The 25,666-nt window shown below is 37.7% G+C and overlaps 1 long non-coding RNA gene across 4 annotated transcripts in view; it reads right to left on the bottom strand.

Moving 5' to 3' along the window:
- Positions 1-25,666, bottom strand: part of LOC123848260 (uncharacterized) — a 319,093-nt gene that overhangs the window by 64,750 nt on the left and 228,677 nt on the right. For 3 of the 4 annotated variants that reach the window (XR_010409534.1, XR_010409537.1, XR_010409536.1), the window contains one exon: positions 23,855-23,921. This is a non-coding gene — a long non-coding RNA (uncharacterized LOC123848260). Of the gene's footprint in view, positions 1-3,813; positions 4,096-23,854; positions 23,922-25,666 lie in introns of all 4 variants that reach the window. The other variant, XR_010409535.1, reaches the window with a different exon arrangement.

Genomic DNA, 25,666 nt, shown 5'->3' with positions numbered 1-25,666 from the left:
CCACTCTCCTACTATTTCATACTCAACCTGCAGCATTTCCTCAAAATTGCCATTTAACTATCCATACCAGATTATGGCACCAGCAGCTTCAGGTAAGTGGATCTCAGTTGTGACTCTGGATTTGCCCACCTCACCAAAATTTGTGATGGGAGTTTGACCTGCAAACTTTGTTCTCTGCTGGATCCAAGAAAAGTCATCAATCTTAAGTGTGTTTAGCTTCCTTGCTGTAAGAACAGGAGTGACAACTTCCAAGCTCTTTATATGTTGGAATGAAAGTCAGAGGTCCTATTTTTAATTTCTATTCAATTGATAATTCTTTCCATCCCAGGAACCAACTACTTTTATCCATTACCTGTGTGCCAGCCTCACATGTTTTTAATGTGCCAGAGAGTAAAAATACATACAAGTCCTTTTCTCTTAATGTGGAACAAAATTACCCACAGAAGTCAAGCCTTTGGAGATTCTCTAAAAAACAAAAAGCTGTGTCTCGAAAGCAGGGATGACCATGAACAAAGCACTTGACACTGCAAGCCAAAGAAAGAGGAGTATTGTCTTTTTTTTTAACTTTTTTTTTTCTAACTGAGCTTAACATATTCACCTAGACTGATTTATGAGAGTGTAAGTGGAAGCAAGAGCAGGATTGGATTTCCTCAAGCATATTCCTTGTGCCCTTATGTGTTGCCCTTGCCACATTGATTCAGAGCTAAGGGTGTGTCTTACAAATGCTTAAGGCATGTTCCCGTAATACTTCATTATGTGCCAAGGCAGTCATCATCCCCTGCAAAGTAGCGGTGTCTGGGAACAAGCTATCATTCCGAAATAATAAAGGCTATTCATTTTATTGACATTTAAAATGCATGAGAACATTTATGACCAAACTCATATACATTTCTCACCATGAATATGTGGCATTAATTATCAATCCTGCTCCAGAGAAGGATATGTTTGTATTATGAAGCAGATCTTTGTTTTAAGCTAGAGATGGTTACATTTGGTAGGAAGTTATTATATTGGTTAATTTGGCCTAATTTCTGATGACATCTTTTTGCAATATCAACATTTTTCTCCATGGGTTATATTTCAAAATTGTTTGATATTATATTCTATACCATGATGGTATAAAGTTATGTTTAATATTATAAGATATTATAGTTTAGGCATTACTTGACTAGAATGGGATGGATTAGATTTCATTTGAAAACAAATGTGGCACGTAGTAAAAGAAAAAAAATATAACTTATAATAATCACTATTACCTCATACAAGATAAAATGACCAAGTAACTGTATTAGTTAGCATGCCTATGAAGACAATACAATATTAATATTAACAAAGTGATATTTTTATCCCTATACTGGAGTGAAAGACCTTTGATTCCTCTTATTTTCACAACAGTTTTTAATTGGATATTTTTGTGAGAAGCATTATAATGGCCTTACAGAGTAAACTGATCCCTTCATATTGACTCTTTTCTGGACTAGAAGGGCAACAATCCTGTATTTATAGATCAGGTGAGTAACGAACCTACTTTGGAATGATGCACTCTCAAATTCTCAATCCATACATTAGGATCAATTAAGGAAAAATATCAACCTTCAGTGCCAGAGCTTGGAAAGTTTAAAATAAAAAAGAAGTTTCAAAGCATTACTTTACTTCATTAGTATCAGTCAAGTACAAAATAGATACGAAGCTATTAGAATTGGCTGAGGGCACTAATGTTTCCTATCATACATTTTGGGGTTCTTGTCCCAGTGCTTCCACTTACTAATTACATGTCCTAGACCAAGTCTCTGAACTCTCTGGGCCTCCTCAGAGATCTCTCCATGTCCTCATCTCTGAAATGAGTTCTAACAGTATTTTCCACGTGGGTGGTGGTGAAAATTATATGAGGTAATGTGTAAAAAAAGTTCAGTATAATATCCAGTGTGAAGCAAATGTTCAATAGCTATCTCAATGCTCAGACTTATCTCTTTTTTTCTTTCCTTCCTTTTAATCCAACTAATAAAAGTATTTTCAATGTACTAGTTAAGAAATTAGTATCAAGTTCATTTATTTAAAAATGCTCAGATTGGGGTGTCTGGGTGGCACAGTCAGTTAGGTGGCAGATTCTTGGTTTTGGTTCAGGTCATGATCTCAGGGTCATGAGATTGAGCCCCATATCAGGCTCTGTGCTCAGCTGGAGCCTGGTTGGGACTCTCTCTCCCTCTCCTTCTGCCCCTCCCACACCTTTGTGCACGTGCGCATGTGTGCTTAAGTTGTTTTCTCTCTCTCTCTCAAATAAATAAAATAAATCTTTTTTTTGAAAATGCTCAGATACATACATATTTTGTTTAGTGTTTCAGAGAACACAGTCAGGACAAGACATGGTCTCAACTGCACATACTCGAGACTCTCATTCTACCTGAAGATTATCTAGAACTCCCGGTAGTCAACATGTGAATCTACCTGGAGCTGTAAGCTCTCAATGCTACAGACTTTTCGTTTCCTTTACTTCTCTCCCTTCCATCAAGTTGTGCCTGTCCTGTATTCAAGTACAGCAATATCCTCTTCTCTATTTTTAAAGTAGACTAAGGTCATCTGACATAATATGTACTGATATGAGGTTTGTGTACTTATGAAGTACAAAATCCATATTGTCCAAAAAAGAGTAGGACTAAAAATTTCAATAAGTTTTCCTAGAGCTATCTCAAGATCCACTAATCAGAATAAACATAACATATAAACAAAAATTAAAAATTGAAAACTGACATTTTCCATTCCAAATAATGAACTAACACACACTTGAAATATATGATAAAGATGACAAGATAGTTGCACTTATATTTGTTTAAAACATTACTGGGGCGTCTGGTTGGCTCAGTTGGTAGAGCATGAGACTCTTGATCTCAGGGTTGTAAGTTCGAGCCCACACAGGATATAGAGATTACTTAAAAATAAAATCTTAAATAAATAAATTATTAATTGAGTTGTAGTATAATCCAAAATTATACAAACATTTTCTTAGACAACAAAATATTTAACTGTAAAAAAAATCCTACCTTTGGAAATAGTTTATAATAATTTGTGATGTAAGCAATTCAAGTCACAGATGGTATTAAATAATCAAATGCAATAGTATTTTTCCTTAAATTTTTAGACTGCTTCAGAAATGGAAGTACTAATTATAATTAATCTCTATTTCTCAGTGTCTATGCTCAAATATCATGCTTGAAACTGTCTACACCTATTATCACAAAGCACCATTATCTGAAAACAACATGCTTGAAACTAGCTACAACTATTTTGAATCCAAGGAAACCAAAGAATATGTACTTTATAAGGCACCAAAATGGGAAAGGTTATAGTTGCAAATAATAAACATATGTGCATTTTTCTCTTTAAAAATATTTTTATATTCGAATGTATATTCTTACTTTTAAAAGATGCATGCAAACCTCACTGAATTTAGTATATTCATTATACACATCTAGCAGCTTTTAGTAAGGCAAGTTTAAAAATAGCAACTATTACTTATTCTCATATTAATAAGTAATTACACACAAAAAGAAAACTTAAAAGAAGTAGAAGAATCACAATGTCCTCTAGTAGGTGACAATATTTGTTCTCTAACATCGGAAGGCTTCCAAGTTCTTAGAGAACCATATACCCATTTTACATCCATCCCAGGTTTGGCAAGTGGGAGTCAGAGATCTCCAGGAAGGAGATATGAAGATGTGACAAAATCCACCTCTTGATACCACTGCTAAATTTAGGATCATCACCCTCTTGCCCTGGAGGGATAGAAATGAAGCAACATCTATCTCAAATACTTACTTGATATAACGCTATTCAGGAAATAAAAGTGTGGATGCTAAGCCATGGTGACTATTTTTTGCAGGAGAGTTTTTTTGTGTGTTTTTGTTTGTTTATAGACATATTGACCCTTGCCAATTTTAAAGTCCATAGCATTGAATATAAACTACAAATTTAAAAAATAATAAAAATAAAAAACTACAAATTTTGAAACCTAGAACAAAAAGTAAGTGTTGGTGGTAGGCCCACCATGTATCAAAATTCTTGCATATATGTATATCCTTTGATCCAGGAGTTCCACATCTGAAAATTTAAGAAAATAATTAAGTATAAGCATGTAATTATATGGATCTTTATTTTAGAATATTTACAATGAAGAAAATTTGTTTTCAAAGCGTCCAAAAATTAATGATAAATAAAACGTCCAAATATATAAGAAATAAAAGACTATTTTGCAGTTCCAATAAAAATGATATCCTAAACATCTTTAGCACACAGAAAATGCCCATTTAATAGTTACATGAAAAAATGAAGTACAAATAGTAGTTTAAATGTGACCCCATTTTTTACGGCAAAGAAGATATACATAATATAAATATATTTTTATATATGCAAAATATATTTTATATTTTTATAATTTCATAATGTATTATATATTATAAAATTAAATTTTGATTTAATATATTAAATTAATAAATATAATATTATATATAATATAATAACTTAGAAATAAATATTGTATACATAAAAATAGTCTTTCTCTTTGGGGGGTTGGATTACAGTTGAATTTAGTTTTCATTTTTTCCTTATTTACATTTTCTAGTTTTATTCAATTAACATCTATTAATTCTATAATAAAAAGCTCTAAGTTAATACTAATAGAAAGTGAAAAAATTAAAGTGCAAAATAGAGAAGTCTTCCTCTTGCCCTCTCTCCTGTAACTTAAATAAATTACTTAAATAAATAACTTAAAATATACATTGCAGGGGCACCTGGGTGGCTCAGTCAGTTAAGCGGCTGCCTTCAGCTCAGGTCATGATCCCAGAATCCTGGGATCCAGCCCCATATCAGGCTCCCTGCTCAGCGGGGAGCCCACTTGTCCCTCTCCCTCTGCCTCTCCTCTCCACTTATTCTCTCTCTCTCTCTCTCTCTCTTTCAAATCAATAAATAAAGTCTTAAAAATATATATACAATGCAGAGAAAACCAGATTAAGCACATTTAGAATTAAAACAATCAACAATAAGCACTAAACTAATACAAGTAAAATAAAATTACATTTGACCTACTTAAGTCAGAATAAATATATATGTCATGTCGTTTTTTTAAAAAATCACCAGGTTTAGAGAAAAGATAACTATGTTAATATCTGACTTTCTGCCAAATTTCGGGGTGATCTTGAGCAAGTCACAACTATAGTTATATTCCTAAAATAAGATGGGAGGAGTAGATGATTTCTGATAGCCCTTCCAGGTACAATATTCAATCAACTTCTGGAAAGTCTTCTTAATTTGGATTATAATCTCCACTTCTTTGAGCTATAGCTGAAGGCCCCAGGCCAGTTTCAGCAATTGTACACATGGTCCTCTGGGCAGACTACATCTTGCGTACTTACCCTTAAATAAGTCTCCTTCACGTAATAACAGTTCAATAAATATTTGGTAATAAATCATTCTTCTTTCTATACTTATATTTTCATGACCTTAGGATACTTGTCCCAAGATATTTCCAAAAATTCAATTGACTCGTCTGCATAAAGTGGTCTAAGACCCAGTACTGGTATAAAAACTAATTATAGCAAGACACAGGACACAGGCTTTGAGTAAACTGTTCCTGTTAAGTTCTCTAGAGGAGGTGGCCCACAAAAACCTACGGAGCACCATTGTTCTTATGCTCTGTGACGGCTCTCACACATCTTCCACAGTGGCTGTGTTTGAGCCATCTTTCTGGTTTTGTCTTCCTTTTGTTCTTCAGAAGAGCATAGGATTGTTTTGGTGATTCCATCAGCTTCAGAAGAAGCCTGCGGAAGTGTGCTGGTTAAAATGTTCAGTGTGCACATCCGTCAGCGTGCTCCACATGAGTAACAAAGGATTATGGCTGCAATCATAGCCTTAGGAGCCAGCAAGCAAAATGAGTAGCTAAACAGCGCAAAGGCACAAAACCAACAAGTGAATGGCATAAATGCTAAGGAGAGAAAGCCACACAGCAGACAATTCCTCAGCTGATGAGGGACAGAGCAAAGCCAAAATGAGGGGGAAAGACTGGACAATGAAAACACATCACCGCTCTCAACTGTTGCAAATCACATTCCTTTGTCGTTCTCCTATCATTTGTATTTATTTCTTTAGTTTTGGTTTGGTAAATGGAAAATATATGGTTTAATAAAATCAAAACTTTCAAGACTTAGTGTGGTGATCATTTTGCAATACATGCAAATATCAAGTCATTATGTTATACACCTGAAACTAATATAATGCTATATGTCAATTACACCTCAATAAAAAAGAGAACTTTCAATTTTCTGGTTACTGTGTAGTACGTAATGCATTGTTAAATATTTAGTAAAACTAAAGATACTTATTTAACCAGCCTTATATTTACTCTTGAAAATAAGGATAAGGAAAGAGATCAGCTATTAAAATAGGTGCAGCATATTACTTTAAGCCAAAAGATACACTTCCAAGGGGGAAAAAGAAATGTAAATATTTTGGGAGACTTAATTACGGGTTCAGCTCATGGGTCCCTTTAAAACTCTACACTACCTCATAATGGACTCTTGTTTGGAAATGTTTTGTGTTTTAACCATAATCAGTTATGTGAGTTGAATTAGCAATGTCCAAAAATCATCTGCTATTTAATTCTTAGCTATTTGTAGAAACTCCAAATACTGAACATGGGTATGTGCAAGATACAAATTTTTGTCTTTCAGGAGTATATTATCATTTATAAACTCAAGTAAGTGTTCATAATTATGACTATGCAAAAAAATACATACCAGTACCTCTAATAAAAGCCTCTTTTGAGTAATAAACTGTGGTGGTTGCATCGAGTTGCACACGTATGTGTCTGTGATATGGCATCATGAGGAGATAAAATGCCCTGAAGCAAAACAGACCTTAAGTAATCAACTCTCAGATAGATTTCATCCGAGATGCATGGAATGTGAGGACGACAAGTGATCCATGAAAGTCTAGTTAAGATGCTGCCTCTTCCACGAACATCCCAATTCCCCCTCTGTAAGTGACTTTTTCCCTCCTCTAAGCTCACTCAAAATTTTATTTTCATCTCCATTCTTCATTTCTAACTATTGTGTTATGCATTGCAGGATTTATTTTGGATAATTTGTTTTTCAGAGATACTGTAAATTCCTTGAAGAAAAAGAATGGGACTTAAAAATACTTGTCAACTCCATACACACCCATTCACATTGCTTACTGTGTTATAATCACTTAATAAATGTTTGTCAGATGAACTGATACCTTCTTTTCCCCTGGACAGCTCTGGAGTCAGAGAAGCAATGCAGTAACCTGTATAGTTTGTATTTGTTCCGATTTTCTCCCCAAGTGGAAGGTCCCGGAGATCTCAAAATTCAGAGGACTATAAATAGCAGAGAAAAACGGTGCACCACTAGTGGCCAAGGGACCTGGATAGGAGCAGCTCTCCCTGGCCCCTAGCAATTCTTTTTTTTTTTTTTTTTTTTTTAAGATTTTATTTATTTGACAGAGAGAGAGAGAGCACAAGTAGGCAAAGAAGCAGGCAGATGGAGAGGGAGAAGCAGGCTCCCCGCAGAGCAGGGAGCCCGATGCGGGGCTCGATCCCAGGACCCTGGGATCATGACCTGAGCCGAAGGCAGCCGCTTAACCGACTGAGCCACCCAGGCGCCCCCGCCCCTAGCAATTCTTAGCCATCTCTGTCTGGGGCTTGTAACGAGAGCTCATTTTATCATCCAAAAAAGAAATTCCATCATGGTGAAAAACCTGCAGGATAGCAGTGACCAATCAACCACGGGTGATGAGGAGTTTGGAGTAAAACACGATAATGAAATAGGTGCGGGTTTCCACCTGGATTGAGGCCTGGTCTACTGAGGGGTGGAGAGCCATGTTGGTACCCACATTAGAAGTCAGTGGGGCACAGAAGAAAGAGCACCGGATTTGGGGTGCGGAGGCCTCAGTGCCAGTTCGGATGTGGTACTAGGTCATTCTTGACTAAGAGAACATCACGTAATATCACGAGGCCTCAGGATGTTTTAAGTTCTCTTAATTTTATAAATTGAAGAGGTTAAGAGCATCAATATGCTCTGATGTTCTGATAAGCTGTTAAATTCTATGATTAGGAATCAAATATATCTTAAGCCTTGGTAACTGTTCAAATTTAAACCATATTTTGAGGATTTTTTTCAGCATAGTATCTGAATCTGAAGTAGATGATAATAATACTAATGGTAGTAATAGCTAACATTCATTTATTTAACAGATATTTGTGGGGACCTACCATGTGTCGGGTGCTGTTCTAGGCAATGAAAATACAGCAGAGGAAAAAAAGAAACATATCTGGTTTCAGGGACCTTACGTTCTAAGGTTAGGGAGATCACATTTAACAAATATAATCCAGTGTGTCTGACTTCGAGGAGAACCTTGGAGAAATATAATACAAAGACTGGTGATGGAAAGCACCAAGGCATTTCAGTGTGTACTGTCAAATACTTATTAGGGGGCACACATTTACATGTATGCTCTCATTTCCTCCTAGCAACAGTTCCATAATTATTATTATTTCTTTATGTCTATCATAGAGATGGGGGAAAAATGAGCGCAGAGACACCAGTTAAATTTCCCAAGGTCACGGAGATAATAAGTAATGAAACTCCTGAGCCTGTGCCCTAACCGCTATGTGGTACTATCTTCTGCCAGATGATATCATAGTACAAGTCTTTAATGATCTCATAAACAAAAATAAGCACACATAATCTGTGCATTCACAACTTTTTCTTTTTCCCACTATGTTTATCAAATAAAAACCATTGAAAGAGTGGCAAAATTTTTAGACACATGATTTTGGCTTAAATCAGTGTATTTGGGGCATTAAAGTTAAAAAAACAGCATGTAACAACCAGAGTCAGAAGATCAAACTTGAATAACAGAGAGAAGTTATTACCAGGGTTCCATGTCATGGTCTTCAACCTTCAACCCTGCCAAACGGATAGACCCTAGAATACCAGAATCACCTTCGCACATTAAGCCTGTTCAAGAAGATACAGTGAGTTGTGTTTCTATGGAACATAACATCGGAGGTGGAAACAGAATCAGATTTCTCATAAGGCAGAGACACAGGAAGGTAATACTGTGAAGGAGTGGTTAAGTGCATGTACTCCTATAGACTTGGCCTCACACTTGCTCCCTCACTAGCTCCGTCTTCTAAAGTAAGCCTACTTACTTTTGTGAACCCTAGTTTCTTTATCTTTAAAAGAGGAATAATACAAACTGAGGGTTCTAGAGGGGAGGGGGGTGGGGGGATGGGTTAGCCTGGCGATGGGTATTAAAGAGGGCCCATATTGAATGGAGCACCAGGTGTTATACGCAAACAATGAATCATGGAATGCTACATCAGAAACCAATGACGTGATGTATGGTGATTAACATAACATAATAAAATAAAATTTAAAAAATAATAATATCAACATTATATGTTTTTGTGAGAATTAAGAGTTCATGCATGTTAAAGACAGCACAGTGCTGGCATACAGGAAATCTACAATAAATGATATCTACTGTTATTATCATGAATAAATGTACCAACTTGAGCAAAAGGGATTTGCATAGTCAGAGCAGTAAGAGATCTGACACCTGACAGGATACTTAATGTTATTTTTCAAAGAACCCACTCTACACGGGAATGTTGAAGGAACTGCCTCTCTCCTGTCTTTCCCAAATTGCTGCTTCAGGAATATGTTTAGACACTAAGAGTGATCAGAAGCAGTATTTTCAAACCAACCAACCAAAAAAAAAAAAGGCAATGACACAACTTGACTTTGTTTCTGTACATTTATGTCAATAGCTCAGCCAATGAGTGTCTTACAAGAAGAAAGAATGAAGATGACTGCACTGGCATGTAAAAAGATTCATATAGACTCAGCCCTCTGTGTCAGCTCCCCGTAACCACCGACAATCTGATCATTTCCTCTCCTCTGCGTTTGGAGGCCTTGACGGCACTTCCCAGCAAGTAAACTCGTAACATTAAAGCAATGTTCATTCCCAATTTATACCAGATTTCATCCCAACATTATCAACAGCCCATATAGCCAAAGAAAGGGCTTTCTTACACATTGTTTCCATGGTGTTTATGTGTTTTTACCCTAAACAGACAGATGCAGATTAAGCAATGCATGTCAATCCCATTATGAGGCTGTGAAATGGGCAGAAATTTTGCTACACACTCATGCAATCACACACATGGGGAACATCCTGTTTATTTGGCTCGTCCTCTGATGATTGGCTGTGGTGTATCAGCACATTACTGACAGCTGGGAATTTCTCCAGTGGAACATGCCTTTCCTATGACAAACATCCAAAGAGCAAGGGGAACACGTGTCTCCCCACTGGGTCCGTACACAGAACCACGGTTTCTCCAAATGCAGAGCATGTTGGGTGCTTGGGTCTTGTTGAAATGCCACCGAGGGGCCCCCGGTGACCTTTAGAGGCCACATGAGATAATACGTTCTTGGACCCCATTTCCGGACTGCTTTGGGCAAGGTCAGGATGGCAAATATCCCACTTCCACAATATCAGATGTTACGGTAATTCCTTTTAGCTAATGTGTAAGAGCAAAGGAATGCCTTCAAACCTCATCGAGGCCCTGTGGAATCTGTTGAAAATGCATGACAGCTGTGGGCTTTGGCGAGGCTGTCTGTGAATGTATGAGATTTGGAAACAATTCAAAGCTAGAAATAACTATACAAATCATAACCCTGCACCACTGCTCGCTCGCCCTCTCTCCTCCCATCACTCATTTCACACACACTGTAGCTGGGTCACAATCTCATCCTCAGGACCTTCATGCATTCTTTGTGTCCAGGAACTGTGGGTACCATCCTCCACACACAAACACAGATGTGAAGAGAAGAAAGGAGCAGGGGCGGGGGTCAGAGCAACGGAATGATTTTAATAAGGCCCAAGAACAGGAAATTGAGAAAGAGCCTTTTTTTTTAGTATCCAACTGGGAGTCAAGAAGCAGCAACAAACGCACACACTTGTTTAAAAGCCCATCTGCAGTTGGAATCATCATCGAGTTTTCTAGTGATTTATGGAGGCCCTCGTTTTCTTAAACCTGCATTACTTTTAAAGACTGTGACTATTGACACTTAGCTCTTGCAACTTTTATATGTACCTTATGTCCCTCACCATTTAGTCTCTCCCTGCCTGATTTGTGTGTAATGCTTTGGAGAAGAGCAGACTGATTGAGAAAAGGAGCTGAGACAAATGGGGTGCACTCAAAGACGCTGTTTTCTTAAACCAAATGACTAATATCCAAATACCTTATTGATTCTGACCTCAGAATTCCGACTCCTAACATTTTGACTTTAACGTCATCCCAAGATTTCAAAGACATTCTGCAACCTGACTCATAAACGATATGATATCCTGGAAAACGCTGGCTCTCCTCCTGTGACTTCAGCTACAGCTCTGTATCTCTAAAATATTACCTCTGGGCACAATCAGGTTGTTCTGGCAGACTTTTCCCAGCTTTGACACTCACGATGGTTGTGTGTCGGTCATTAACAACACAGATTCTTAACTCGCCTAAAATCAGCCTCTCATTATCATTATCCAGAGTTTGCCTAAGGTAATTCCTCAAGATGGAGGCTTTAAAAGTGAAGCTAATATTATTCCATCGATATGGCAAAATGAAACAAAAACACACATATAACATTTAAAAATAACTTGGGGCGTGGAAAACAATGTAAATGGGAAGGGAGAACGGCCTTTCTTCTCCTCTTTTTCTCTAGTCTTAGATACCTATTTCCAAAGTTAGCTGCTAAAAGATCCAGATACTTGCCATTTCCATGTTGTCAAGCGCCTCATCAGCCAGCTGGCTCTGAGTGTTCAGAAGCAAAGAAAAAATTACTCTGGCCCTCCATGCCCTAAAACTTAGCACACCTAACCCAAAGAATAAATTTCCAAGGAAACTCACTTGGGGCATGCAGATGCTCACTGGGGGGCATTTACTCTTAGAGTAAGATCAATCCTAACAAGCTGTGTTATTTGGATTCCCAGACCACAGTGGATTAGAAACAGTGCATTAAAGAGAGACAGGGTTCTGGTAGAGTAGAGTGTGCCGGCAACAGCCAGAAGCACAGCTGGTCAGCTCAGAGCAAGAGAAAAGAGCAATGGTTCAGCAATATGATTGCCCGGGGCACTTGGGAAAGAGGTCCCACCACATCACGGTATTGCACAGAACAAGAATGGGTGTGTATAATGTTTATCCTGAGTAGTAAGGAAAACATAGTCTATGCAAGAATTCATGGAAGTATAGAATACATTGAAGATATAGTCACATCAAAACGATATAGAATTAGAAATTTTATTACGTCAGAAGAGTATGGCTTCCTTTAGGTCTAAACTAAATAAACGTGGAATGCTTCATTGTCCCCAAATGACATTTTGACATTTTAAAAAATGGCTGTGTTTAAATATAGAAGACTTATAAGTGAGAATTTAAGATCACAGTGTCTCTTATTTTTCTCATGCTCTACACAAGATACACATTACATGCCACCAACTTCATTAAGCACTTCCTAAATTACTTCAGGAATATTCTACCATGAAAAGAAAATTAAAGAGGTAGAGATTACGCTGCTCTCACTTAACATCTAAAAATAGAAAATTATGAATGTATCATCCTATATATACACATGCATGTGCATGCACACACACACACACATACACACACGCAGCACACCAAAGACATGAAAGATTGAAAGGAGTATGCCTTCCATGTCAGTTTCACAGAGGGAAGGGCAGAGAACTAGGCAAGAGTAAGGGGTGGGGAATTTCAGATATACACATGTAGTGTGGAGTCAGGCAAGGGGTAGAAATGCTCAGGAATTTGTTTGTCCTCCTGTGTCATTATCTCTACTCTCTAGTCTGGCTTTAGCACTGGTAACTCTGCCTAGCATCGAAATTCCCATGCCTTGTCACGACCGTCAAGGCAATACACTGACCTGGCTCTCACCCTGTATCTAGACTCTACCTGCTTCTAAGCTCCTTTTATAAAGTCTACAGTGGACACCAGCACTACACCCCCTTCTTCTGATAACTACTCTTTATCCCACTGTATTACTTTCCTAGTGCTGCCCCAATAAATAACTGTAAACTGGGTGGCTTAATACAACGGAAGTGTATTCTCTTCAAGTTCTGGAACTAGAGGTCAGAAATCAAGGTATCCATAGGCCATGCTCTCTCTGAAGCGTTGGAGGGGAGAATCCTCCCTTGCCTCTTTCAGGTTATAGTGACCCCAGGCCCCAGAACTTATTCTGGCCTGGCGATAGAGGCCAATCTCTGCCTCCACCTTTGCCTGGACTCCTCTGTGCATCTGTGTGACTCTCCTCTTCTTAAAAGGACATCAGTCATTGAATTTAGAGCCCACCCTAAATCCAGTATGATTCTTCTCAAGATCCTTAACCAAGGACATCTGCAAAGACCCTGTTTCCAAATAAAACTGTATTCTGAGATTCTAAGTGGACAAAATTTGGAGGGCACACTCTTCATCCCATTATATCCACCCACATAGTTACTGCCAAATCAGCCACATTTTACAGTATGATTCTGGTACCTCTGGCTGTACATAAATATTCCAGTGATAGACATCTGTGGGAACCAATTGGTCCTCATTCAATGGCCATTCTTCTCCTCTTTTTCTCTAGTCTTAGATACCTATTTCCAAAGTTAGCTGCTAAAAGATCCAGATACTTGCCATTTCCAAGCACCTGGCTGCCAGGAGTGACTACATGAATTCAGTTCAGCCACTGAGACAGAAGAGGAAAATACAATACTGACTGGATTTACAAGGAAGCTAATAAAGCTTATTAAGCTTAGGGCCCCATACTCATAATGACCCAAGCCAAGGCCCCGGGCCTAATGTTGTATTTTTAATATTGTTCTTTCTTTTTTTTTTTTCTTAAAAAGATTCTCCAGAATTGCTCAGGCTCTGCTCAACGTGAAATGTAGTAGTTTCCCTCTTGACCAAAAGAAAATGTCACACAGAAAATATTCTTTTCTGCCTCCTTTGTTTCCTGCCTCAGATGTTGCCATGAGGATATAATTATTATAACAATAGTCACAGAAGCCATCTTTCTATCATGAGTGAAAGGCTGAAAAGATCCTGGATATTCTGCCCCTTGGCATCATTTAACACTGAACCAGCCCTGGAACCATCTCCCTCCACATTTCTTGTTATGTGAGAAAATATCCAGGAAGGGGTTATTTAGGTTTCTCCCATCATACAGCAACAAGTATCTCGATATAGCATTTGACCTAGCCTGGGCCAATTAGAGCCTTGGCCTGAATTTTTGGACTTAAGACTCAGAAAGTCTTGTCAGTGTCCCTCTGTTGGCTGAAGTCCTGAGCTATAAAACTCTGGAACATTTGGCTACCTGCATTCTTGTCACATGGATAAAACCACTCTATAGAAAGAGAGAGCTTGGGCACCTGGGTGGCTCAGGTGGTTAAGCAAGTGCCTTCGGCTCAGGTCATGATCCTGGAGTCCCAGGATCGAGTCCCGCATTGGGCTCCCTGCTCAGCGAGGAGCCTTCTTCTCCCTCTGACCCTCCCCCCTCTCATGTACTCTCTCTCATTCTCGCTCTCTCAAATGAATAAATAAATCTTAAAAAAAAAAAAAATGTTTGGGCGCCTGGGTGGCTCAGTCGTTAAGGGTCTGCCTTCAGCTCAGGTCATGATCCCAGGGTCCTGGGATCGAGCCCCACATTGGGCTCCCTGCTCAGCAGGGAGCCTGCTTCTCCCTCTGACCCTCTCCCCTATCATGGTGTCTCTCTCAAATAAATAAATAAATAAATAAATAAATAAATAAATAAAATCTTTAAAGAAAGAGGGAGCTTGATACATGGAGAGAAACATGGCTACAAATCAGAGGAGGAAGCCTGATCCTTTGGGCCCTGATTCCTGATTATGAGAGATCATGGCCTATCTGTAATTATGACTGTCTAGTTAGTTCATAGTTTATCTTTCTGTTAAAATCCCCCTTTTTGTTTAAACCAATTCAAGTAGGATTTCTTTCACTAATAATTTAAAAAACTAATTAATAAAGTGTCCTTCCCTTCTCCCAGATGTCACCATGCCCTGTATCACCTTCTCTTATTTCTCTTTACCTTCTGCCAGGGAGCTGGAATCCAATTTATGGCTTCAAATGCCCTTGGTGATTAAGAGAAAGCTGTGCAGTTGGACAGACCTGGGTTTACTTTCTGGTCTGTCACATACCAGCAATAAAATATTGGCAAGTAACCATCTCAAAATCTCACGTATATTATTTCAAAGAGAAGGGACACGGTAATATCAATCTCATGTGATTCAAAGGAATAAACTGCTATGTCTGGAGTATTTGATAGAATACTTGACTTGAAGTAAATACTTATGAAATATATTGATTATCATCACACAGGCAAATATTATCACTAAAATTTCTGAACCACAAAACAAAAATCTTTCATTCACCCCACTCTCTCTCTTGCATTCTAATCCTACATCTCTTATTTCCTTCTGAGCCTTCCCATTAATGTTTACAAAGTTCACCTTAAACTAAACTGATTCCTCCTCTTCCTTCCATCACTCTTTTCCCACCCACCCTGCCCTTATCATTCACAATTTAGTTTGTGACGCTATTACTATTCAGGATACAGATACTATTTTGTCCCCAGAACAAAAGATGACTACATCTGCATGCCGTGGACTGGCATGGAGTCAGTCACTGATCTTCCTTCATTATGTGGGAAAGACCTAAGCAGCAGAATCAGTTAGCTAAGAGAAAACACAAATTAATTAACTTGTCATGCATGTCCTTCTCAGCATGGATGTGAAAGATTCTTGCATAATAAAGTATCTTTCTTCCACTGTTGCTGAGCATTATTTTCTTTTCCTTATGTTCCAGGTATGGCATCTGGACATATTTCTACTTTAGCAAAATAACATGTTTGCCATAGGTGGACATGAAAGCTGAAGAACAGTTTTCAATATTAAACATTTCAATTTTTTTACATTTAAATATATGTAAGTCTAGAAGTAATATGCATGGCCTGTGACACTGATTATTTATATTGCTATATGGATCTAGATATTGCTTTAAAAGATGGTAAAACCAATATACTATTGATAGTACTTTATTCAAGGAAGTTAAAATACTTACAATAATTTCTGTGATGATGATATTTTGTCATAAATCTCCCTATTAAAATAATTGAACATGATGCCTAAAATTTATGATAATTTAGAATCAAACACCAATAGTTCTAGTTATGATAGCCTCAGTAGGATCCTTCAAATTGGAAACTAAAAAAACCAAAAGTCTAGGGACACCTGGGTGGCACAGTCAGTTAAGCAACTAACTCTTGGCTTCAGCTCAGGTCATGATCTCCCGGTTTCGGGATTGAGCCCTGTGTTGGGTTCTGCACTCAGCGTGGAGTCTGCTGGAGATTCTCTCTCCCTCTCCCTCTGCCACTCCTGCTTTTGCTCTCTCTCTCTCTCTCTAAAAATTAAAAAATCTTAAAAAAAACCCCTAAAGTCTAAGTACTATGGTGTCCAAGAAAGGCTGTCACCTGCCAATATGACACAATTATGTAAAAAAGTTATTGATTATAACATTACTTATTTTGCTGAAATGAAGACAAGAAAAAAACAACAAATTAATAAATAATAATTTGTTATGTTTTAATTTCATTAATCCTCCAAACAATACCAGTTGATCAACAAAGAATATCCAAATATGAACAATAATAGTAAATTTAGCAATATTGGATATTATGCCAACTTTCAGATATATCAACACCATAGTCTTACACATTTTTCAATTTTGATGTTATCTAGCTCTCAAGGCTTTAGCTAGACTTATGTCTTATAAATATTTAGACAAATGGTTTGTGAATCTCATTCATACTTCAGCCCTTGGCCTTGCAAGTGTTAATAGCAAATCTGCTTTTGAAGGCAGTTTATGGGTTAAGGATAATCTGAATTTAGCTTTGAAATATAGGTACCAGTTGAGAAAATGCCAAACAAAGTTGGGATTGGGAAAATATATAAGATGAACAAAACTTCAAAGCCAAGGATGCCCAGGATATGCTAGAATACAAGGCTCGTGAGAGCACAAAGTGTGTCTGTTTTGTTTATTGATGTATCTTTGGAGACTTGAACAGTGCCTGGCACATGGAAGACATTTATAAATATTTGTTGAATGAGGGAATGAATGAATAATAGCAGAGTGTCAATTTTGACTAAAGCATGAGATATATAAAATAGAGGGACACCCGGGTGGCTCAGTTGGGGGTTAATCGGCTACCTCTGGGTTTCGGTTTACGTCACGATCTCAGGGTCCTAAGATCGAATCCCATGTTGGGCTCCTCACTCAGCGCAAGGCTGCTTGAGATTCTTTATCCCTCTCCCTTTGACCTGCCGATCCGTGCTCTCTCTCTCTCGAATAATTAAAAAAATAAATCTTTAAAAAAAATAGAATAGTGGGAAATAAGGCTTAAAGGAACAGACGGTGGGAGTTAGAAAATAGTTCAAATGGTGTTCTATTTAATGCATCAGAAAACAGGGATTGTTTTATAATAGAGATTGACAGATATCCTCTCCCCTCTATCCTCTCTGCAAGATGAGGAAAATGTGCTAGGTTATGGAAGTTTTCACTGAATGGAGTAAAGAGATTATTAGGAAAAAGAGAAGAGAGGGAAAGAAAGAAGGAAACACCACATATGAAGACTCTTCAGAAGACATTGGGGTAAGTCTACACAGACCGCTGAAGGTTTTCTTTGTATAAGAGCTCAACGCACTCCTCTGCTGAACAGTAGGAAACAGTGAGAAAATGCTCTGGAAATGACGATGAGCTCCAAGATTGGGACGTCTAAAGAAGGGGGAGAGATAGAGGCCACCTCTTCACCTCCTGGGACGTGTTTCCGTAGAACACAAGAAACTCAACCTTCAGTGGGGGCGTATCACCAAGCTGTGTCCTTGCACAGAGATAGTGGTCAAAACAATATTTACAGGAAGAGTACCTTAGAGTGCAATATTGCTGGATCCATTCACTGAGCCCTCTGATTCAGTCTTCAGAGGAACTCTGCTAAGTTCCCCCAGGAAAGAAGAGCTTTGGAGGAAAAAAAATGAGAGTGATTCAAAGGAAAGAGTTATGACATTGAAGGCAAAGGAAGAAATTAAGAGAAGTTCCTCTATAGAGAGAAGTTCCTCTATAGAATCTATCAAAAAATTGTAACACAGCATAGAAGAAGAACCTGGGTGGAATTTAATAGCTAGAACTATGGAAAGAAGAGAAAAAGAAAGAGCAAATTTCATGAAATGTTCACTTCTCCCAAATATTCTAAGTTGGTTGTTTCAGTTTTAAAGTTTTCTGTTCAGCCACCAAGTTTCTGTAGAATTCTCATAAATATTTTTCTTTTAGTTCATAAATATTTTTCTTGCTAAAATTGAGGCTTCAGTATATGCCTCTTGACCTGGGTTCACATTTTATAGCTGAAAAAATATATAAAACCTCAAAGGAAATCATAGCCAAATTGTTGAGTTTTAATTGGTTTTAGGTCAGAGGGCAAGAATCCATCGAATTTTATATATTTTTCACCTAAAATAAAGAAATACCCAAGTTTGCCTAAAGCTTGGCCCTAATTCCCCACTATATCTGAAGCCAATTTTTTAGTTAATCTGGCACAAATATAGAGTTTTTCATGACACCTAAGTCTAGGTGAATTTTTTTAATGATTTTGATGCTAAAATTTCATAAGGCTATAGAAAACAAAAATTTCCCATTGCCCAGATATTGACTTGATGATACTTAAGGACAGAAAATAAAGTTTCTTAGAGTAAGCTATCATACGGCAAAATTCCTTTGTTCTTGAAACTGGTGGTTTCCCCCAAGTAGGTTTATAATAATTACATGCTTCCATGTGGCTGAGGTCTCAGCTAAGGCTTTGAAACATAGCATCAAAGTTCAAATATTCCTTTCTAAGTTAGTGATTTCTTCCATCCAAATTTCATAAGCCAAGGTCAATAAGAATAAAATGTATGAGTGAATGGAGGTTTTGAAGCAACAGATTTATACTGTGGTGGTGATTAAGACATAAGGTGGGGAAGTAAAATGAAATTCTATAAACTGACTTCATGAAGGTTAACAGTTTTTTAAAACCCAGAAACCAGATATTCCAATAGGAACATAATTTATCTTAGTTCTAAAGCATTACTAAATTGCTGAGAAGTAGAGTTTGATTCCCTATCAGGGTGAAAATAGTAAAAAATAAATTTAAACCAGGCTATCCTCCTCCCAAGATATACTTACATGCTAGATATTTCCAGAGGGGATTAAGTTAACAAATCTTTAGCAAACTATTCCCATGTTCCCAACATATACATACATAGGAGACATGAATTTCTGTCCTTCAAGGTGTATAGTTTAAGTTAACCAGGAAAGCCCAAGATAGATAAAGAACTACCAAAACATAAAATAATCTATATTCCAAATGCTAGATTGAACAGAATAGAATAAAGTTTTAGATGATGTGAAAAAAAAAATGTTAGCTAAATTTTAGTAACAAATAGGTCCTGAGTCAGAGACTCATTGACTCTTACTCTACTCTTAACGAATGACTACTATTTACAGGCCCTGTGTGAGGTTGTAGAAAATCAAAGGTGACAGAATCCAAACCATGTACATAAAATATGAATGGGAGACACAGGCACATACCGAGGGAGAAAAGATAAGAGAACTCAGTAAGCGGCAGTAGTATGTTCAGGGTGCAATGAGGGCACAGAATGGAGGCACCAGCATAGGAGTGGCTGGTGGGTCTGCTTGAAGGAAGCTTGGACAGCAGCCACATAAAAAAGAAAGGGAGGGTGTTCTAGGAAGAGAAATCATATGAACAACAGAAACAATGAGTTGCAATGAGCAGACTTAGTAGGCTGGGGCCAGGGTAGGGATCAAGAAATAAACAGAAACACTGTTGAGAAGCAATGGAAGGTAATGGTGGATAACTGAGCCGGGGAGGGATATGGACAATGTATTGGGTTGAGCGGTAGCCCCCCTAAAGATGCGTCCATATCTTAATCCCCAGGACCTGTGAAGGTAACCTATTTTGGAAAATGGTTTTTGCAAACAGAATTAAGTTAAGGATCTTGAGATAAGATCATTGTGGATTATCTGGGTGGACCCCAAACGCAATGACAAGTGTCTTTATAAGAATGAGTGAGAAGCATATTTGACACAGAGGTGAAAACCCAGAGAAACAAAGGTTATGAAGATGGATGTAGACATTGGAATTGTGCAGCAATGAGTCAAGAAATACCAACAACTGGGGCACCTGGGTGGCTCAGTCATTAAGCGTCTGCCTTCGGCTCAGGTCATGATCCCAGAGTCCTGAGATCAAGCCCCACATCGGGCTCCCTGTTCTGCAGGAAGCCTGCTTCTCCCTCTCCCACTCCCCCTGCTTGTGTTCCTGCTCTCACTGTGTCTCTCTCTGTCAAATAAATAAATAAAATCTTAAAAAAAAAAAAGAAAGAAATACCAACAACTACCAGAAGCTGAGAGAGGCAAAGAACAGATTCTCCACTGAAACCTTCAGAGAAAGCATGCCTTATTGATACTTCGATTTGGGAATTCTGTCTTCCAGAACTGTGAGAGAATAGAATTCTGTCATTTTAAACCACCAGTTTGTGGTAGTTTCTTATGACATTCTTAGGAAACGAGTACAGAGGGCCTTGGGTTCCACACTGAATCTAGTCTTGCTCTGATGGGCAATTCTTTTGTTTTGCTGGAGCAGTAGTTTAAAAGTTGAATGCAAGGTTGATAGGGAATTAGGGCAGAGATTATAGGGAAGGAAACCTGTTGGTAAATTATTGTCATAATTCAAGAAAGAGGTCATAAAAAAAAAAAAGAAAGAGGTCATAAGATTGTCATCAGACAGATAATTTTCAAAGCCTTAGAACAACAGAATTCTCATACAGAGACATACTAAAGTTTTACTGAACTATTAACAAGGAAATAAGCAGGAAGCAAAGCCAGTTTATCTTGCTAGTCCATTATACTGAAAGAGACTGCCCGACGTATATAGAGTTAGTGAAAAAACAAAAAGAAATCTGAAATGAGATTGCCGAATTAGAGCAACAACAAGAACAGATTATTTTCCTTAATGGCCAGAAAGCATAAATTTGGATTATCCTCTTTACTGGGCTGAAACCATTTGCATTACAACCAGAAAAATAAATACATGCACCTTCTCAGTTTTCTGTAAGTTAGTATCTACGGTTGCCAAGTTGTAAAATGTTCTCATGGATACCAGTAAACATCAAATCAAGAAAAGCTAACATTCTTAAGGCAGATGCTCTTTAGGTGAATTTGTTAGAAAAATGCCATAACTTACAAAGTTCTCTTTTTGCCTTACTTTCAAGTTTTAAATAATTTTTCCTTATTATTTGAGATTCGAGGTAAGAATAGAGAGAAGTTTAGATACCCGTAGTTTAGAGATGGTACAAAGAAATAATTTATAAGATTAATTCTTACCTCGTCATTAAGGAGAATTGCATAAATTAATACATGCAGAGCCCTTGGAGGAGCACCTCCTCCAATATTCTCCCATTATCTTACATCATGCTGATACAATTTGTATCGAAAATCTTCTAGGAGGACACATTTTAAGAAAATAGATTTGTATTCCTGCATTCAGTAATATCTGAGTAGCTACTGTGTGTATGAACTTATATGAACCTTTCCTTCAATGTCTTTATTATATTGCTAAGTTTGAAAGTGTTAAAGTCTTAACACATGAGGGGCGCCTGGGTGGCTCAGTTGGTTGAGCGACTGCCTTCGGCTTGGGTCATGATCCTGGAGTCCCGGGATCGAGTCCCGCATCGGGCTCCCTGCTCGGCGGGGAGTCTGCTTCTCCCTCTGACCCTCCTCCCTCTCATGCTCTCTGTCTCTCATTCTCTCTCTCTCAAATAAATAAATAAAATCTTAAAAAAAATGATTTAAAGTTTTAACACATGAAATAATAAAAGAATAAAATATCACATAATTAAATGTGAACTTCAAGTTAGCAAGCATCAAAATATATGATTCCCTTCTTATCTAGGTATTAAATGTTTCTTGGAGAATTTTCCTGTACTGGGGGAAGTTAATGAGACAAGATTACAAAGCTGACGAGATACTAGATTTCATAGATGACCAGGAAGGGAGAACATAGGAAAAACAAAATTAGGGCTTGATAAATTCCATTCACATAATTTGTCTTCGAAACAGACTTAGTTACAACATGAACTTCCTTGGAAATATGATATAAGCAGAGGCTTTGTTGGCAGCTGATGAAAAAATATGATCATAGTGTTTTTGTTGTTACATAAAATAGTTCAACAATTTTAAAAGGAGCTGAAAATGTACTAGCAATTTCTATTTTAGTGGCTATACAAAGGAGAACTTTATGTCAACTCATATAATTAAATTTTGATTTTTAACATTGGAATCTGTCCAGAGCTGTACGTATAATGGGATAAACAAAGAAATTTGTTTCCAGGATGCCACGTCTGACCCATGAATTCAATGAAAGTGCTTAAATTTAGTTCCCTCAGCGCCTGGTTCACAATTATTATAACATTTATTGTTTTCTATTATACTTTTTCTTACAGACTCCCACAATGGAATGTTAGCTTCTCAGAAACCATGCTATTTTCAACACAAAATTCATAGCACAGTGCCTGACACAGCCTAGATTCTCAATTAATATATGTTAAATTGTATTCCTAAATAAATTGAAGATTTAGGGGCATTTTGTCACATAATGAAGTTAAAGTAAGTTTGTCAACATTATATATATAATTATACCTCTGAAGGTGATTTACCTTACTTTGCCCAATGACTAGACAAAAATTTCCTCAGAAGGAAATACCATTAAGAATTTATAATCCAAAGCATCAAAGCATTAACATTTGTGAGGGGGGGGGAAAGAGGAACAGAGAAGAAAGGGGAAGAGGGGAGAGATTGAAGGAAACAAGAATATGTCACCCCAAAATATGCCACTTTGGCATGTTAATTATTTTGAATTAAAAAACAGCAGTTTCAAGGACACTCTACCTCTCATTTCCATTGTGTCTCTCACATATCCCCCCTACTGATGACTTCACATTACATCAATCACCATGGTTCCATGGCACGGGACGTTGCAATACCCACTCTGTACTTAAAGAACGGCTGTGCAAGGATGGTGAATTAGGGCTCAAGACTAAGATATTTAAGCAAGAGTCCATAGTCCATAGTCAGGGTGAATAAGCCAAATCTTAGGGACCATAGAATTTAAGGAAAGATAAGGAATTTGGGGAATCTTGATGAATCAAGTAGATATTAGAGATCAAAGCAGAACTAGAAATCCACTGGGATATGCAGGAGGGCCAGAACTGGGAAATCTGGCTAGAGAACCATATATAATTATCGTCATTTTCTAGGGAAGCTATTCTATGCAATGAAATTTTCTTAGAATTTGCGGAATTTGGGGAACTTTAGCATCTGTTTTCCACAAGCAGGAAAAAGAGCAGTGTATATCTGTGGCAATGTATGTCTACACAGATACAGAGGGTTTAGTAAGAGAAACATTAAATGAAGTCTAGGATTGAAGGTGAAAGCTAAGTGCTATTTTTGATTCAAGAATACCAAAGCAGAGCTCTATGGAATTAGAATGAATTTTAAAAAGTAATTCTTTTGATTAGCTACGTATGTCAAAGTCCAAGGACTATCTATTAAAAGACACACACACATACACATGAATACTCGGGAGCTGGGTTAAGCCACACGTACACTCACCTGAGCTAGCCAGATTTCCTGTTACATAAACTCATCTTGAATTCAGCATTTCCTTCTACAAACAGTTCTGAAATTAAAGATGACATAACACAATACAAAATTTTGTTATTTAATCAGGAAAGATTCAAATCCCTTAATGGGATCAGCATACCACAGGAACTCTTAACTGAGGGACTCCTTCTAATAAGGTGAAGGGAAACGGGCAGCTCAAACTTAAAGACTTTAAGTTGACAGCACAAATTTAAGGAAATTCAATTCCGCTGACGATGTGGTAAATACATAACACTTTGAACATGGTATTTCCTCTACATAGAATGTAGTTCTTGACACACTTGCCCCTTTGTGCAATTAATTCATCTCACTTGCCCTTCAAATTTCAACTCAAGTGCCTTTCCTTTCCCCAGGGAGGCCTTATCTCATTCCAAGTAAGTGTCCTTTTACTGTACTCTCATACAACCTTGTCTTTTTCCTCAAAATCCCATGTTTCCATTTCTAACTATATAATCCTTTATACAACTATTTATTAATATCTTTCTCCCCCACAAGACTATAGAGACTATGTCTATCTTTGTTCAGTATTTTAACTCTACCTAGAGTTTGTTCAGTATTTTATTCCACCTAGAATACAGCTTTTCACATACTAGGAATTGAGAAATATTTCCTGAGTGCATGAATGAATCAATGTCATCACCAACAGAAGCCACTACTATGCTTTTAACTCCAATGAAAACATGTAGAAAACAATCCACTTGTCTAAAAAGATTGGACAAACAGAAAAAAATAGCACAGAAAAAAAATCAGAGGGAAATGAAAAAGAGACAAACACAGACTTCTACTGAAATTTCCACTTTCAGGAGAGAAAAATATCCGTTAAGATTGACGACTTCCCTTTCTTAAGGCAATGCTTCCTGTAAACCCAGTTACTGAAACCAGATCACAGAGTAAACAGAGTAAGACAGTACAGTAATTAGCTGTGCCAACAGAGGATGCTTTTAAAGGTGGTTTTCGTCATGCTCCCATTGCATGCAGCAGTGGTGTACCCCTCTGGAGCTCCCAGTCATTACTGTGACGAGGAGAGTTAGAGAAATATCAGTGGAAAGGAACCAAAAGCCAGGAAACAGACACCATAATGAAAACCTGAAGGAATCAGGATTATTTCATTCCTAGAAAAAAATGGCAGATTAAATCATGGAATGGTATGGATGGTGAGCAGCTGTTCTTCATTCCCAAGGAGCATAGGTAAGGGAGGAAGGATTCCAGCTCAGCATAAGCAAGGACCCATTCTCCCTCCCGTTCCAGTCCAACCTACCCTCCGGCCACTGCCACGTCTCAGGTGACCTCCCACTTCTCAGCACTAAGCCCCTTCTATCTCTTTACTCATGGCTCTCCTTAAAAGTCCTTCTCGGAAAAAACTTCCTCTGGCTACAAGAGTTGGTGAAAACTCCCATACCACTGCTTTCATTCTCTACAGGAATTATTTGAACCTATTGTCTCTGAAACCTTCTCCAAACATCTGCTTAAGACAAAAAAAAAAAAAAGCCTCAGAAGTCTCAGATTTCTTCAATGTCTTAGGTCAAACCCAAAAATGCATTGGCATAGATGAGGGTACATACTCAGGAAGACAAGATTTTTAAGGGGACAGATGCCAGGTGGTGGGGTTGCCTATTGGCTCAAATCTAAATCCCCTTTCCTATCTTTTTAAGCTCTCCATCAATTGCAGTCCTGATTAGAGGCAGGTGAGTGAAGATGGAGAGGATCCCTTGCAGACTTAGAATAGTACGTCCTTGAAATAACAGAGGGTCATCAGTGTTT

The sequence above is a fragment of the Mirounga angustirostris genome, unplaced genomic scaffold, assembly GCF_029215605.1.
Source record: "Mirounga angustirostris isolate CCGP_5_RB_7025 unplaced genomic scaffold, mMirAng1.0.hap1 SCAF_2, whole genome shotgun sequence".
NCBI classification, from domain to species: Eukaryota; Metazoa; Chordata; class Mammalia; order Carnivora; family Phocidae; genus Mirounga; species Mirounga angustirostris.
The sequence above is the reverse complement of the archived record's forward strand: the minus strand, read 5'-3'. Positions and strand labels throughout refer to the sequence as shown.